General features: G+C 35.6%; 1 protein-coding gene across 45 annotated transcripts in view; it reads right to left on the minus strand.

Annotated features, from left to right (window-relative positions):
- Positions 1 to 13,954, minus strand: part of SLCO1A2 (solute carrier organic anion transporter family member 1A2) — a 117,994-nt gene that overhangs the window by 77,074 nt on the left and 26,966 nt on the right. For 20 of the 45 annotated variants that reach the window (XM_070269090.1, XM_070269089.1, XM_070269104.1 and 17 more), the window contains 2 exons: positions 8,378 to 8,492; positions 1,137 to 1,258 (listed from right to left, as the gene is read on the minus strand). The exons of 10 other annotated variants lie outside the window; for them this stretch is intronic. The gene's annotated coding sequence lies outside the window, so the exon portion shown is untranslated. The remainder of the gene's footprint in view (positions 1 to 1,136; positions 1,259 to 8,377; positions 8,493 to 13,954) is intronic. 15 more of the 45 variants (XM_070269097.1, XM_070269092.1, XM_070269093.1 and 12 more) reach the window with 4 other exon arrangements.

Genomic DNA, 13,954 nt, shown 5'->3' on the forward strand with positions numbered 1-13,954 from the left:
TTAATTACATGTAACTTCTCTGAGCAGGGCTACAACATAATCACAGGGTATTCCTCTTAAATCGTTATAAGATCTGTTTAAATAATCAGATCCTAATCAGAGTCCTTTTGACTATACACATTATCACTTCAAATTCATCTATCTAATTAGATCCAACCACAGTACTCATAACTATAAGAAATAACTATTTGGAGCCAGTTAATTTTATCACGTATCTACTTAGGTTGGAAGTTACTTATCATTAGATCAAACTGCAATAAAACTCATATATAAACAACAGGAAGTAATATTATTCTAAAGGGTTCCTAAATATAAAACAAAACAAAAAATATAAATAATATTTCAAAGAGCTAAAGATCTTCTGAACCAAGATGGAGAGAAATATTGTGTTGAGGGAAAAAGGGTTAGTCCTAAGGCTTTTACAACACGGAAAGTTCACGGGCTCTTTCAGTACTTTCTGGATGGTGCTCAGGAGAAAAAACCAACAGTAAAATCAAAGCTTGCTTGCTTTGGTAGGAGATAAGATGCGATTGCTCTGATGGACTTGATTATGTTCTTTTTGTTCTCTCTTTTCACTTAGCTCATATTTGAAAATCTCCTGTGGACAATTTGGCTCTTCCCAGAGGATTGGTCCAATCCCAGCTTTCCATGCTGTCAGACCTAGAGGAGGGCAGGGCATGGGGCCAAGTGTGTGGCTGCAAATCTGTGTGCTGCCTCTTCAGGTAACGAAGGGACATTACTGACAAGTCAGTAGAGAGGAGAAGGCCATGCTCCGTTGATCATATTCTGCCATTTGACAATGAAAATAGAGACTCAGATGTCCCAAATTTACCTTCCCTCAAACTCTAACCTTAGTTAAAAGAATTAATTCCTTAACTTCTGCATAGCTGTTCCAGTCATGTGGCAGCTTTGGTGTGTGACATATGGAGGTTAGACTCTTCTCCGTGTCACTTTCTAACATGAATTTGAAAAGTTATATACTCTTGAAACATTCAAATGCTCATCTGTAAAAGTCAACATTTCCTACTTCACAAGGTTGTTTGAAGATTGAGTGAGATATTGTACAAAAATTTTCTAACACAATGCCTGACACAAAGCAGATTCTGAATAAACATACATTTCTAATCTCCACTTACCTCCTTCCTAGAAAACTAACCTCTCCACTACACTCAGGATCGCATTGCCTCCCAGTTCTTTGGGGACATTATGCCAACAACAATCTTTTCTCTCTCCTGTCTCACCAAACTCTCCTCTTCTGCTGGAAAATCAAGGTTTATAGAACATGTTAGTAAGTGCCAGGTATTTTTCCCATTATCTTAACCTAACCCTAACCTCTCCTGAAGCTATTGGTCTGTCTTTCTCCTTCCCTGTATGATCAAACCTCTTCAATGAGGCTACAGTAGGTGAATCCATAAAAAAGAAGGTTGTCAGAGGAAACATGAATGTCTCTATATTGTGCTAAAAATTTAGAATGTATGTTCAAGTGCACACTTTCAAGAAAAAAAATGCCCATTTTTCCCATCATAGTCTTAAAAGTATCCTTGATTCTCAATATAAAATCCATTGATCTCTATCAGTAACATTTCAGAACTGTTAGACTATCCCATTATATCTACTGCTGTCCTTAGCACGCACTGAAAGCATCCCAGCTATAGTCATCAGTAAACTTTTACTTGCTGACTTCCAATTTCAATTTTTTAGTCTTCATCCTGTGTGATTTATCTGTATCATGTGACATTCATACCAAGCTTTCCTTCTTGGAACTTTCCCTGAACTCAACTTCTGACATTACTTTTGTCTCACGGTAAGTTATGTTTGAGCACTTTCATCTTTTTGGCTGGCTCCTATTCCTGCATATGACTCGTAAATTTTGATGTCTCCCAAGATATAGTTTGTCTTTATTCTTGTTGTCCATGCTCTTTTTGGATTATATAACCCATGTCTAAAATTATCCACATCTCTAGGTCAGACCAATCCTGATATCCAAATCCATATTTCCAGATAACTAAAAAATAAATTGCTTAAAAACACACTTTAAAATTTTAAACTTCACTAGTAATCAAAAAAAATTCAAGTTAACAGAAAGATGCTACTTTCCTTTATCATATGACTCAAGGGTATTTATTTCTAAATAATATTCTATGTTGGCAAATTTAAGGATAAACAGATAGACTAATACACTTCTAAAGGAGTGCAGATTAGCACAACCTTTCTAGAGGGGAATTTGGCTCTATAGCTCAGAAGTCTTTAGAATATGAACACACAGTTCTGCTGCTGTAGAATGAAGTTGTACTCCCACTAAAAGACAGCTAGACCCTGGATAAATTAAGATGAACATATTTATTAAGGCATGGCTAAGCTCACAAGAAGGAAAGGAAACCTCAAAGTGTGAGGGGGAAGGCAATGAACTGAAATCTGAGCAGTGAGCCATGAGGAAGCAGTACATGAAAGAGAGTTGCCCTGGGAACAAATAGAACAAATACTGATAGAAGTCCTGAGATCTTGAAGTCCTAAGCTTTGTATCTGTCTCAAGATTGGGGAGCTAATGTGGGTCTCCTCTAATACCCTGGACCCTCCATAGAGGGTGATCTCAGATGTTGGTAAATTCTGGATAGTGACAGACACAGCCATGTCCTCTCTAAGGGAATATCCCCAATATGGGCTGTTAGGATTCCCACAGACTGAGTTCAAGAACATATGATCTTATGAACACAAATCAAGCCATCACAACCGAGAGTTATCAGAAACAAAAATAGCAATTAAATTTCCAAGGAAATTCATATGCTGAAATTATCAGATACACAATATTAACTGACCATGTACAAGATGATTAAAGATGTAAAACATGGATTATTTTTAAATTGACCAAGAAGTATTGAGAACTAAAACAACTTAATCTTTGATATTAAAAACTCATTGAATAGGTAACAGCATATCAGATACAGGTAAAAGAGATAATTAGTGAACTGGAAAAGAGATTTTGGGAAATTACTCAGAAGTAGTATGGAAGGCACAAAATTGAGAGGCTGCATAACATAGTAGATAAGAGAAAGCATTCAGGAACCAGACTAAATTTGGATCCCAGCTCTACCACTACTCCCTCTGTGACCTTGGGTGTGTTACTATCCTCTCTGTACCTCGGTTCCATCATTATTAAAAAATGAGGATTTGTATAAGGATTAAATGAGATAATATACATAAAATGCTTGGGGCAAAGTATCATAATATTAAGCATTATAGAATGAATGTTACTATTAATATGACAAAACTAAGCCCAAACATATCGATTATATCAAGAAATACATGGGCTTAATTTACCTACTAAAAGGAAGAGTTTTTCAGATAACTTACAAAACAAATCCCAACTTTATGCTGTGTGTAAGAGACACACGAAATACAAAGTTATTCAGAAAGAATAAAATAAAAGAATAGACAATTACATGCACAGCCAATACAAAAAAGAAAAGTGAAAGAAAGAAAAAGCAGGAGTTATGATCATAATATCTGATGAGGTAGAATTCAGGGCAAAAAGCATTAGAGAAGATAGAAAGGTAGTTTAGAGGTACTAAAGGGAACAATTCACAGTGAAGATATAAGTGTTACATGTTTCCATGCACCCAGTGAGTGAGGCAATTTCATAAAGCAGAAAATGCAGGAGATGCAAAGATAAATACGTAGAAACACTCAAGTAATAGGATTTTCATTCTCCTCTCAGTCCAAACATAGCAAGAAGAAAAGGAAAAAAGCAGATTTGAAGGCTTAAATAACATTTCCAATAAAGTTAATGACATGGACATATATATATATTGAATTTTTGTACCCGAATTAGAAAATATGGCTTTTTTTCAAGTGCTTATAGAACGTTTACTAAAATTGATCATCTATTAGGTCAGGAAAAATTTAATAAAGTCAAAAGTGGAAATAATAAAGAAAATATTGTTTAACCACAAAACAATGAAAGAAACTCCTCCCCTGAGAAAGGTTTCAAAACAAACCTATTGAGCTATAGGAGGGAATTTAAAACAAACAAAAATCATAGAATTTCTAAAAACTAACTGTTATGGGTTGAATTGTATCCCCCAAAATTCCTATGTTGAACTTCTAACAGTACCTCACAATGTAACCATGTTTGCAAACAGCATCATTGAAGATCTAATTAGTTAAGATGAAGTAGTACTGAGAGAGTTTGGGACCCTAATACGATATGGTGTCTTAATAAAAAGGGGAAATTTGGACAAAGGGACACGCACACAGCGAGAACGCCATGTGGAAATGAGGGCCGTGATAGGAGTCTGAAACATTTTCTTTTATCCTTATCTTTTAGATAGTTTGCTAGGTTCAGGATTCTTGGTCGACGATTTTTTCTTGGAGAACTGAACAGATGCTTCTATAAGCCAAGGAACACCAAAGATTGCCAGAAAACCACCAAAAGCTGGGGAGGGGCATAGAACAGCTCTCAGAATGAACCAATCCTGCTGACATCTTGTCTCAGACTTTCAGACTCTAGAACAGGGAGTCAATGAATTTCTGTTGTTTAAATCAGTCAGTTTGTGGTAGTTTTTTCCAACACGATCAAAACATCGTTGTAATTTTCTGTTTAGTTGCCCAAATTCCCAACTAGAGTATACTTAGGAGTTTAGTACCCAGTGGATGCTCCAAATGTATTGAAAGAATAATTCAAGCATTAAAGGAGAGTAAATTAAATTTTCCTTACAGTCTCTTCTAAGTCAGAGATTATCATTCATTTTGTGTGTGCTTTTTTTGTTTGACTGGGGGGACTTAGGCCTTTCAAAAGCACCTAATCCACATATCTTAGGTAACGGGATCTTAGAAGTCCTTAAAAATGCATCATTTTTCAAAATATTAAAACAATATAGAAAGAACACATGTTCTTTGTTAGGATTGTTTCTCGAGAAACTCTTAAAATATGAAGATGCAAACCATTAAATGCTGAACTCCCCACAAAAGCATAAAAGCAGAATGAAGTTCTAAGAGGGATGGAATTGCTGACACTCCCCTGGACTTCAGTGGGCGGGGTGGGGGGTCGGGCTCCTTTCTCTTCAAAATATTACTCACAGGTGTTGAATCTGTCAAGAGTAGTTGTAAAGAGGGTGTTGGAAAGGCATTTTTCACTTTAGGGACTTAAACATTCTGGTGCTACATTTTAAAGGATGATAGGGAAGAATGACTATTTGTGGTGGGAAAACCATGGCAGTTCTAGACGGTTTTCCTGCAAAGTGATTCTGTGATACAAAGACGTGAAACTGTGTGTTGGAGAAGTCACCCAGGTTGCTAATTTGTAGCTTTTTGCATAGAAAATAATCCTACTTAACTCTTCATGGTGGAGTAGAATAGAAAAATTATTATTTGATACCAAGTCGCACAGATGTAAAAACACAATTTTCCCCTCTGAAAATATTAGAACCATGCTATGTGTGGCAATCCATTAACAAGATAGTTTTAAAACTATGTAGCAACATAAAAAATGCTTACAGAAAAGTCAGCCACAACCTAGTACTCCAACACAAAAACTATTACTATTTCTATGTGTTCTATTTTATATGCAAATATTTTGTATGTGGACAATTTTATATCTCGTATTTTCTTTATCACTAGTTCACATTTTCCAACTTTTGATTTCTTTCTAAAATTTTATAATCAAAAATTAACTCTAAAGTATGAAGTCTATGAATAGGAAATGAACAATACTGAAAAATTTTAAAAGAAAGTAAAAAGCAAATCTTGTTGGAACAGAATCCCAAATACCTACCAAAGCGACAGGATACTTCCCGAAGGAATTAACATATAACATTACACTTCACTTAACCATGGCAATATTAAAATGGCAGTAAAGAAATAAAAAGTGTGTGAACAGAGAGGGACAAAGAGAATGAGAAAAAAAACAATTACAGGCTGAAGATAGCCATGCATATTTGGAAGACAGAAAAAAAGACTGAGGAGAGGTAATGACTTACTTTTCAGTCTCCACAACGCTAAGAGCACATTAACAAGAAGGAAGCCGAATTGCTCCACAGTGCCTGTAAAAATCTAGGGAGTTTTAGACCCCAGATAATTCAGAAGCAAGGGCTGATAAGACTTAGAGCTTAGGATTTTTATACATGTATAGTCCTATATAAACTTTAAGAGAAACCTGCCTGTACTTCCCTCCAAGCATCTGGGTAACCATCTTCCCTTACTCCAACAGCAATTTAATATCTGGACAAGTGAAACCAGATAGATCCTGGATCTGTGGAAACCAATTGCCACAAAGGGAAGAACTGAAACACCAAATTAAAAACAGGAAAAACTGGTTACATTCTAATCCTTCTTGATTCTAAATTCTAAACTCGACTTACTGTCAACCATGAATGTTCACTCCTTGAGGAAAATATCAGAGAATTTTTCTTTGGAAAGACTGAAGCCACAAGAGAAAAAAGACCACAAATTGAGAGTCTCTCAAGTCAATGACCTAGTTCCTACCCCCTAACCTTACAGTGAAACCCACCAGTTGGCAAGCCGTGTCCACACAGGGAGCCTCCAGTCAGCTTTGTAGCATCTCACTGATAGAAATTACTGGACTTACCAGCTCTCTCCCACATATTTAAGCAAGAAGGAAGAAAAACATTTGTCAACCCAAAGACTTGTATATAATATTTGTAGCAGGTTTAATTGTAATAGCCTCAAAGTGGAAACTACCCAAAAGTCCATTAATAGGTGAATGGCTAAACACATTTTGGTATATTCACACAACGAACTACTCCCCAGCAATAAAAAGGAAAGAATTATTGATCTAGAATGCAGGTAAATCACAAAATCATTATGCTGAATGAAAAAACACCAAAGAGTTCATTCTATATGATTCCAGTTATATAAAATTCCAGAATATGCAAACAAACCTATAGCAATGAAAAGCACTTCGGTGGTTGCCTGAGGAGGGGGCAAGGGAGTGGGAGATGGGGAGTAGCAAGGGAGAAATTACAAAAATGCAAAATAAAACTTTTTGGAAGATGGAAATTTCTATTACCTTGGTTGTGCTGATGGTTTCAGGGCTGTATACATATGTGAAAAACAATCAGATTGTCTACTTTAAATATGTGCAGTTTATTTCAATAGTACCTTAATAAAACTGTAACACAACCACAATGTAAAAATAAATAAATGGATTGCTAAGGATCATCAGATACTTAAAGAAAGCTCCAACAAGAAATACAAAGGCCAAAACAAACATTCAAAAACAAACAAAAATGAACCTGAAGGAATAGAGACAACAAAGGGGAGAGAATTTCAAAAAGAAAGAGAAAGCTTTATAGCATTCTCTCAGATAAGGACAGATATTGCATCCATGAGGCAAAACCAGGATGCTACAAAAAGGACAATCAGAAAGCAGAGATCTTGAAAGTTAAAAATACATGATTGTCAAAGTTAATTTTTTAATGGAAGAGTTAATAGATTAAGTTTAAGATATTTCCAAGAAAAAAAACCGTAAAGACATGGAAAACCAGTGAGGATAAAAATGAATATAAGATTAATCTAATTCTCAAAGGTCTTTTGGAAAGGAAAGCAGAGAAAATGGAGGGGAGAAAATTATCAAGAAGTAATGCACAAACATTTCCTGAACTAAAGGACACAAGTTTATATATTAAAAGGCATATTGTTTCCAGCTCAACAAATGAAAAAAACTCACATCAAAACACATCAGCATGAAATCTCATACATCAGGAATAAAGAAAAGATCCCAAGGGCTCCAAAGAGAGATTTTTAAAAGTCATACACCACGCATCAGAAATTGTTTTTCTTTACTGCTGCACTAGTGGTTAGAATACAATGAAGTAATGTCTTTATAATTATGAAAAAAAATTATTAGTTTACAACTATATATCTAGATACATTTTTAACCAAGTATGAGATTAAAATAAAGATATTTTCAAAAATAAACATCTCAATCTTTCGTGTCCCCATTCTCAGACAGCTACTGCAAGATATGTTCCATCGAAATAAGAGTGTAAATCAAGGAAGCTAAAACAAGACATTCAAAACAGAAGAGTGGTGAGAGTATTTCTCAGGATGACAGTGAAAGGAGGGAATAGCTTGCAGCAATCCCAGAAAGAAACCAGTCCAGAAAGGAGTAGGAGGACAGAGGCTGTAGGAGAAAGACCTCAGTGGGACTAGGCAGAGAGAAGGGAAATTGGAAATCAAACTGAAATATTACCATATGAAGAGTGATTTTACTATTCTTTGAGATGATTTGCAAATCTAAAACTAAATAATTAAAATAATGAGGCAAATGTTAACTAGAAGAAAGGAAATATAATTATAGCATACTACTTGGTTCTGTAGTGAAAAAAGTTAATGTAGTCATAAAAATATGCACACTCACCAGAAAGCAATGAAGCTAGTGAAGTGCTGAGGTAAAGTCAAAGGGCACAGAAGCCACCTCGAAGAGATGCTTGTTGGTACAACCTGGGATAATTCTTTACGAGCTTTGTTTTCAGCTTTATGGAAGTAATTGACAAAATTGTTAGACATTTAAAGTGTACAACATGATGATTTGATCTACATATACATCGTGAAAAGATTTCTACCATCAAGTTAATTAATACATCCATCACCTCACATAATAACTTTCTCTTTTTTGGGGGGGAGCGGAAGATCACATAAGTTCTATCTGAGCAAATTTCAATTATATAATACAACGTTATCAACTATAGTCATCATGTTTTACTTTAGATCCTCAGACCTTATTCATCGAAAGTTCATACCCTATTACCAACCTCTCCCTATTTCCCCTACACTCCAGCCCCTGGCAACCACCATTCTACTTTGTTTCTATATATTTGATTTTTTTTTTTAGATTTCACATATAAATGATTTCATGCAGTATTTGTCTTTCTCTTCCTGGCTTATTTCATTGAGCATAATGCCCTCCAGCTTCATCCATGTTGTTGCAAATGGCAGGATTTCCCTATTTTTTAAGGCCAAATAATACTTCATTGTATATCTATATCACATTTTCTTGATCCATTCATCCATCAACAGACACTTATGTTGCTTCCATACCTTGGCTATTGTGAATAATGCTACAATAGACAGGAGAGTACAGATATCTCTTCAAGGTAATGATTTTGTTTCCCTTGGATATATGCCCAGAAGTGGAATTGCTGGGTCATATGGTAGTTCTATTTAATTTCTTGAGGTACTTCCATACTATTCCATAGTGGATGTATCAATTTACATTCCCACCAACAGTGTACAAGGCTTCCATTATGGGAGTTGAACACCAAAAAGACAAAGGAGATCAGAACACACATATGCTGAAACACATGGGTTCACAATGAGACCAAAAAAAAGAACTCTTTGGTCATTTCTGAGGATCTAGGGAATCAGTTCATTACCGTATTCTGAAAGCTGGTAAATGAGGGAAAAAAAATAAGCATATATCTTGCCTTTCCTTTAAAATTGTACCTCAAGTTAACAAAATGGTTAATGAGGTGTGTTCTTCTTTATTGAAGAATTTCACTAACAAATGTAGAAGGAATGATAGAATTAGACTATTACTATCGTGCAACCTGTGATTCTAGGCCATTATTACCAATGGTTGCTAAACTAGTAAGTGAAGGGCTGATGGAGAACTCAGAATAGACAGTCTGGCTGACAACATCTGATCTCACTTATCAATCATAACATCATAAATGAGATTCAACCAGATATTATGTGGCCCCCAATGCAATGCAATAGGAAATACGCAGTCTCACATACGACGCATTCTTACCAAAATAATAGAAATTGAATTGGATCAAGGCTGTAGACCAAACTACCAGTATAGAGGAAATACAAGTGAGAAAGGAACGCATTAAATGATACCACATGTATGTCATCAGCAAAATCCAGGATGTGGGGAACTCTACACGATAAATGACCACATTTCTTTTTAATAGATCAATAGTAAGAAGAAGAAGGAAAAGTTACATATTAAAAGAGACATAGGAGAGAGACCAACCAAATGTAATCATATTTAGATCCTGATTCCAGCAAACCAATTAAAAATTTTTTCTAGACAATTGGAAAATGTGAACGCTGAATGATTTAATGATATTAAGGAATTACTGTTAATTTTATTTTTAGTTATGATGATGGTATTGTGGCTATGTTGTACAAAGTGTCCTTGTCTTTTATAGGTATTACACTAAAAAATTTACAGATAAAATTATATGATGTCTAGGATTTGTTTTAAACAATCCAGTGTGGAGTAGGAGGAAAGAAGATAGGAATATAGAGGAAACGAGAAAGACCATGTGCTGACAGTTGAAATTTTATACACATTTGAAAGTTTTCATAACTAAAAGTCTAAAATGTGAATACAAAAAAGTATGCATCTAATATTGATATAATCCAAATGTTTTATTAAAATGTTTTGGGAGAGTGGTAGAGAAAAAAAAGTGAGGATGTTGCTAAATGCTCGATTTTCATCTTCCAGACTAGGGTATCAACACATAACATTTAAAATTGATAAATCAAGAGTGTCCAGAGAAGTAATTATTTTTGAAATATGGAAAAACAGCTAAAATAGTTAAAACTGATTGCCTGCAGAGAACAAAATTGAGAGGTAGGGAGAAGGAAGATAGAGGACTGCTGTTTTTATTATTAGTCTTGTAATATCATTTTAAATTGTGAATACTGGGGCCGGCCCCATGGCCCAGTGGTTAAGTTCATGTGCTCTGCTTTGGCAGCCCAGGATTTCACTGGTTCAGATCCTGGGCGCAGACATGGCACCACTCATCAGGCCATGCTGGGGCGGCATCCCACGTGCCACAACTAGAAGGAGCCACAACTAAAAAATATACAACTATGTACTGTGGGGGGGGGGGGGTTTGGGGAGAAAAAGCAGAAAAAAAATAAAAACAAATAGTTAAAAAAAATTTTAAATCATGAATACATGCAAATCTGATAAAAATAGAAATGCTTTTTTAAAAATATATATTAAAAAAATCTTTTACTTTTTAAAATTTGATGAGAAGCCCGTTAATGCATACTATGATGATACCCTAATCTGGCACTCATTTTTGTCCTCAATTTTCTCTCACTTGTTCCCTGTATCAAATCCATTTCCAAATCATGTTACGATCCTGAATATGATTTGAACTCATTTACGTTAACTCCTGTGTCATCGCCCTGGCCTAAGGCTTCATCACCTCTTATCTGGAATACTGCCTGGTCTCCAAACAGATTTCCTGTTCTTACTCTTGCCACCCTCTGATCCATTCCACATACTGCAGTCAGACTGATGTTTTAAAATGCAAAACAGAACATGTCCTGCCCCTGCTTAGACCCCTGCAATAGCTTCGGGTTACCCTCGGAATAAATCCAAGGTCCTTCACACAGCCTCTGTGCCCTCCACACTCAGGTTCCCACTACGTCCCCAGCATCATTAGGCCACTTTCTCCTTCATTAGCTTGAATTTGCACATGCTGTTTCTCTGGTCTTACATACTTCCCCATCACTCTTTCCTTGGTTATCTCTTATGTTTTAGGATTCAACTTAAATGCCTCCATTTTTCTTTCTCTCACCCCCATATTCATTTTCTCCATAGTATTCACCATTTGTGATTGCATATTTACTTCTTCACTTGCTTGGTCTTTGTTTCCTTCACAGGCTTTAAGCTGCATGAAAGCAGGGGCTTTGCTTTACTTACTGTTGTATCTCTAGTATCTAGAACATTCCCTGTCACAGAGTAGGTCCCTAATCAATATTTATTGAATCAGTGAATAAATGGAATGTACAACAAGACAGCTTTTCTCAAAAGTGTGCGTACAATCACCAAGGGGAGATCTTTTTTTAAATGCACATCCTGATTCAGTAGATTTGGGATAGGACCTGGGATTCTGCATTTCTGACAAGCTCCCAGGTGATGCCAAAGCTGCAGCAGCTCATTCACACTTTGACTAGGCAGCCTAGAGGTAGTACAAAGACGCGCAATAGTGATACTTGTCCTGTAGGAAGGAGCTTATGATCTGGTGACGGACTTGCCTCATAAAGGTGATCTAAATCACCTCTATGCCGCCTTCACTTTAATTGAAATAGGAAAAAAGGAAGACCTGAAGCTACTTGAGATTGGGATAGATGTTGATAGACCTGGGATAGATCGGGATAGACCTTTCTAAACATTATACAAGACCAACATGGGCCGTGCCTGGCTATAACAAAATCATCCAAAGTCTCTAATAGCATACAAGATGTACAGGAAGCAATTGGCCATTCAATCTATGGGAATGGAGATCCTTTCTAACAAAGAAATGAACATTGTGAGATAGACTGATGAGAATTTGAATTTCACTCTGCTCCTAAGTAACTGTGTGACCTTAAGCAAGTAACTTATATTCTCTGCCTCTCAGTTTCATCATTTATCAATTGGGGCAAATGATATCCACCTTACAGGTGTGAAGATGAAGTAGGGTATCACATATCAATTAAATAACTGTGCCTGGCACGTGGTGGTCCTTTAAAAATATCCTAAAAAATGTTTCTTAGGTAGAACATTTTCCCTATAACATCAATTTCCCAAGGGGTGAGAGGCAATCAATATTTGGATGTTATGTTTGGCGCCTTTAACATCTCAGAGGAAAAAAAGGAAAATAAAACAAATAAATATGGAGGTTAAAGGCAGGCATTTTGGTCTAAGTGATCACCACGACGAATCAGAAAGCTGAACTTTAGTCCAGGATTCAACACAAACTGGATGTGTGACATTGAACAAGTTATTTAACATCTCTGGGCCTCTGGATTATTTCTAAATCATTGTATATACTTTGTTAAATACACTATCTTCTTACAGAAAATGATTATTCTTCTAAATCATTTGGTTTTATTTTATGTTTTCTTTCTTTTTGAAATATCGGTAAATTTCACATAAACATTAAAATCGCAGAATCATTGAATAATTAGAAGAAGAATTGGGAAAAAGTTTTTTTCCTTCTGAAATCTCTACTAAACAGCCTCAAACTGTATTACTAAGCTTTAAAGAAGCATATGAGATCAGCGAACTTAACTTGTTTTACTTGGAGAACTTCCATCATTTTTAGACTACACAGATATGAATAACTTCACTACCAGTGGAATTTGTTTTAGTTGCTATATATGCTATAAAGTTGTCATAACTTAGCACTAGAAATTCAAGAAAAACAGAACAATTTAGAGAAAATTCAAAATAAAAATTAAACTGTCCCTTCAGAATAATTGTGCTGTTTCTATGTAATAATGGAAAAAGTCAGCAAAAAGTTGCTTGACTACATAAATGTGTAGATAGAGATATGTTTCTCTATTTAAATGCTGACAAATGAATTTGTGAATTGAAAATTATTGTTTTTATGCCTTTAATCCTCCATCCCCCACTTCATTATAAATGGCTTTTGATTTCTTTTTTGCGTCCTTCTTATTTATATGCCCTACTCTCATATCTCAGTCTACTGCTGAATGTCCACGGAATGAAGCCATTGGGATCATTGGGATTTAGCTAGGCTCCTCAAGGTCCCTGACTTCACTCATTACATATAAACACATTTGTTGTTACTCTTTTTTTTTTTTTTTTGAAAAAAGATTGGCACCTGAGCTAACATCTGTTGCCAATCTTTTATTTATTTATTTATTTTCCTTCTTCTTCTCCCCACAACCTCCTAGTACCTAGTTGTATACTCTAGTTGCAGGTCCTTCTAGTTGTGCCGTTGTTACTCTTAATCACTTCTTTTTATCAATTTCTTACTAACCCATACTACTTAATCCTTGAAAATCCACTCTGGTATTTTACAAAGATGGCAAATTCAAACTTCTGCTGTGTGTGACATGGCATTAACTGTATAAAGACACTGCCTGTCTGCTACGTTAATGTTTACTGATGTGTTAGTGTAATAACGACCCATTGGCTTCTGCTGTCTATGAGGTATTTTCTATCAATAGGGACAGA

The sequence above is a fragment of the Equus caballus genome, chromosome 6 (genome assembly GCF_041296265.1).
Source record: "Equus caballus isolate H_3958 breed thoroughbred chromosome 6, TB-T2T, whole genome shotgun sequence".
Lineage (NCBI taxonomy): Eukaryota > Metazoa > Chordata > Mammalia > Perissodactyla > Equidae > Equus > Equus caballus.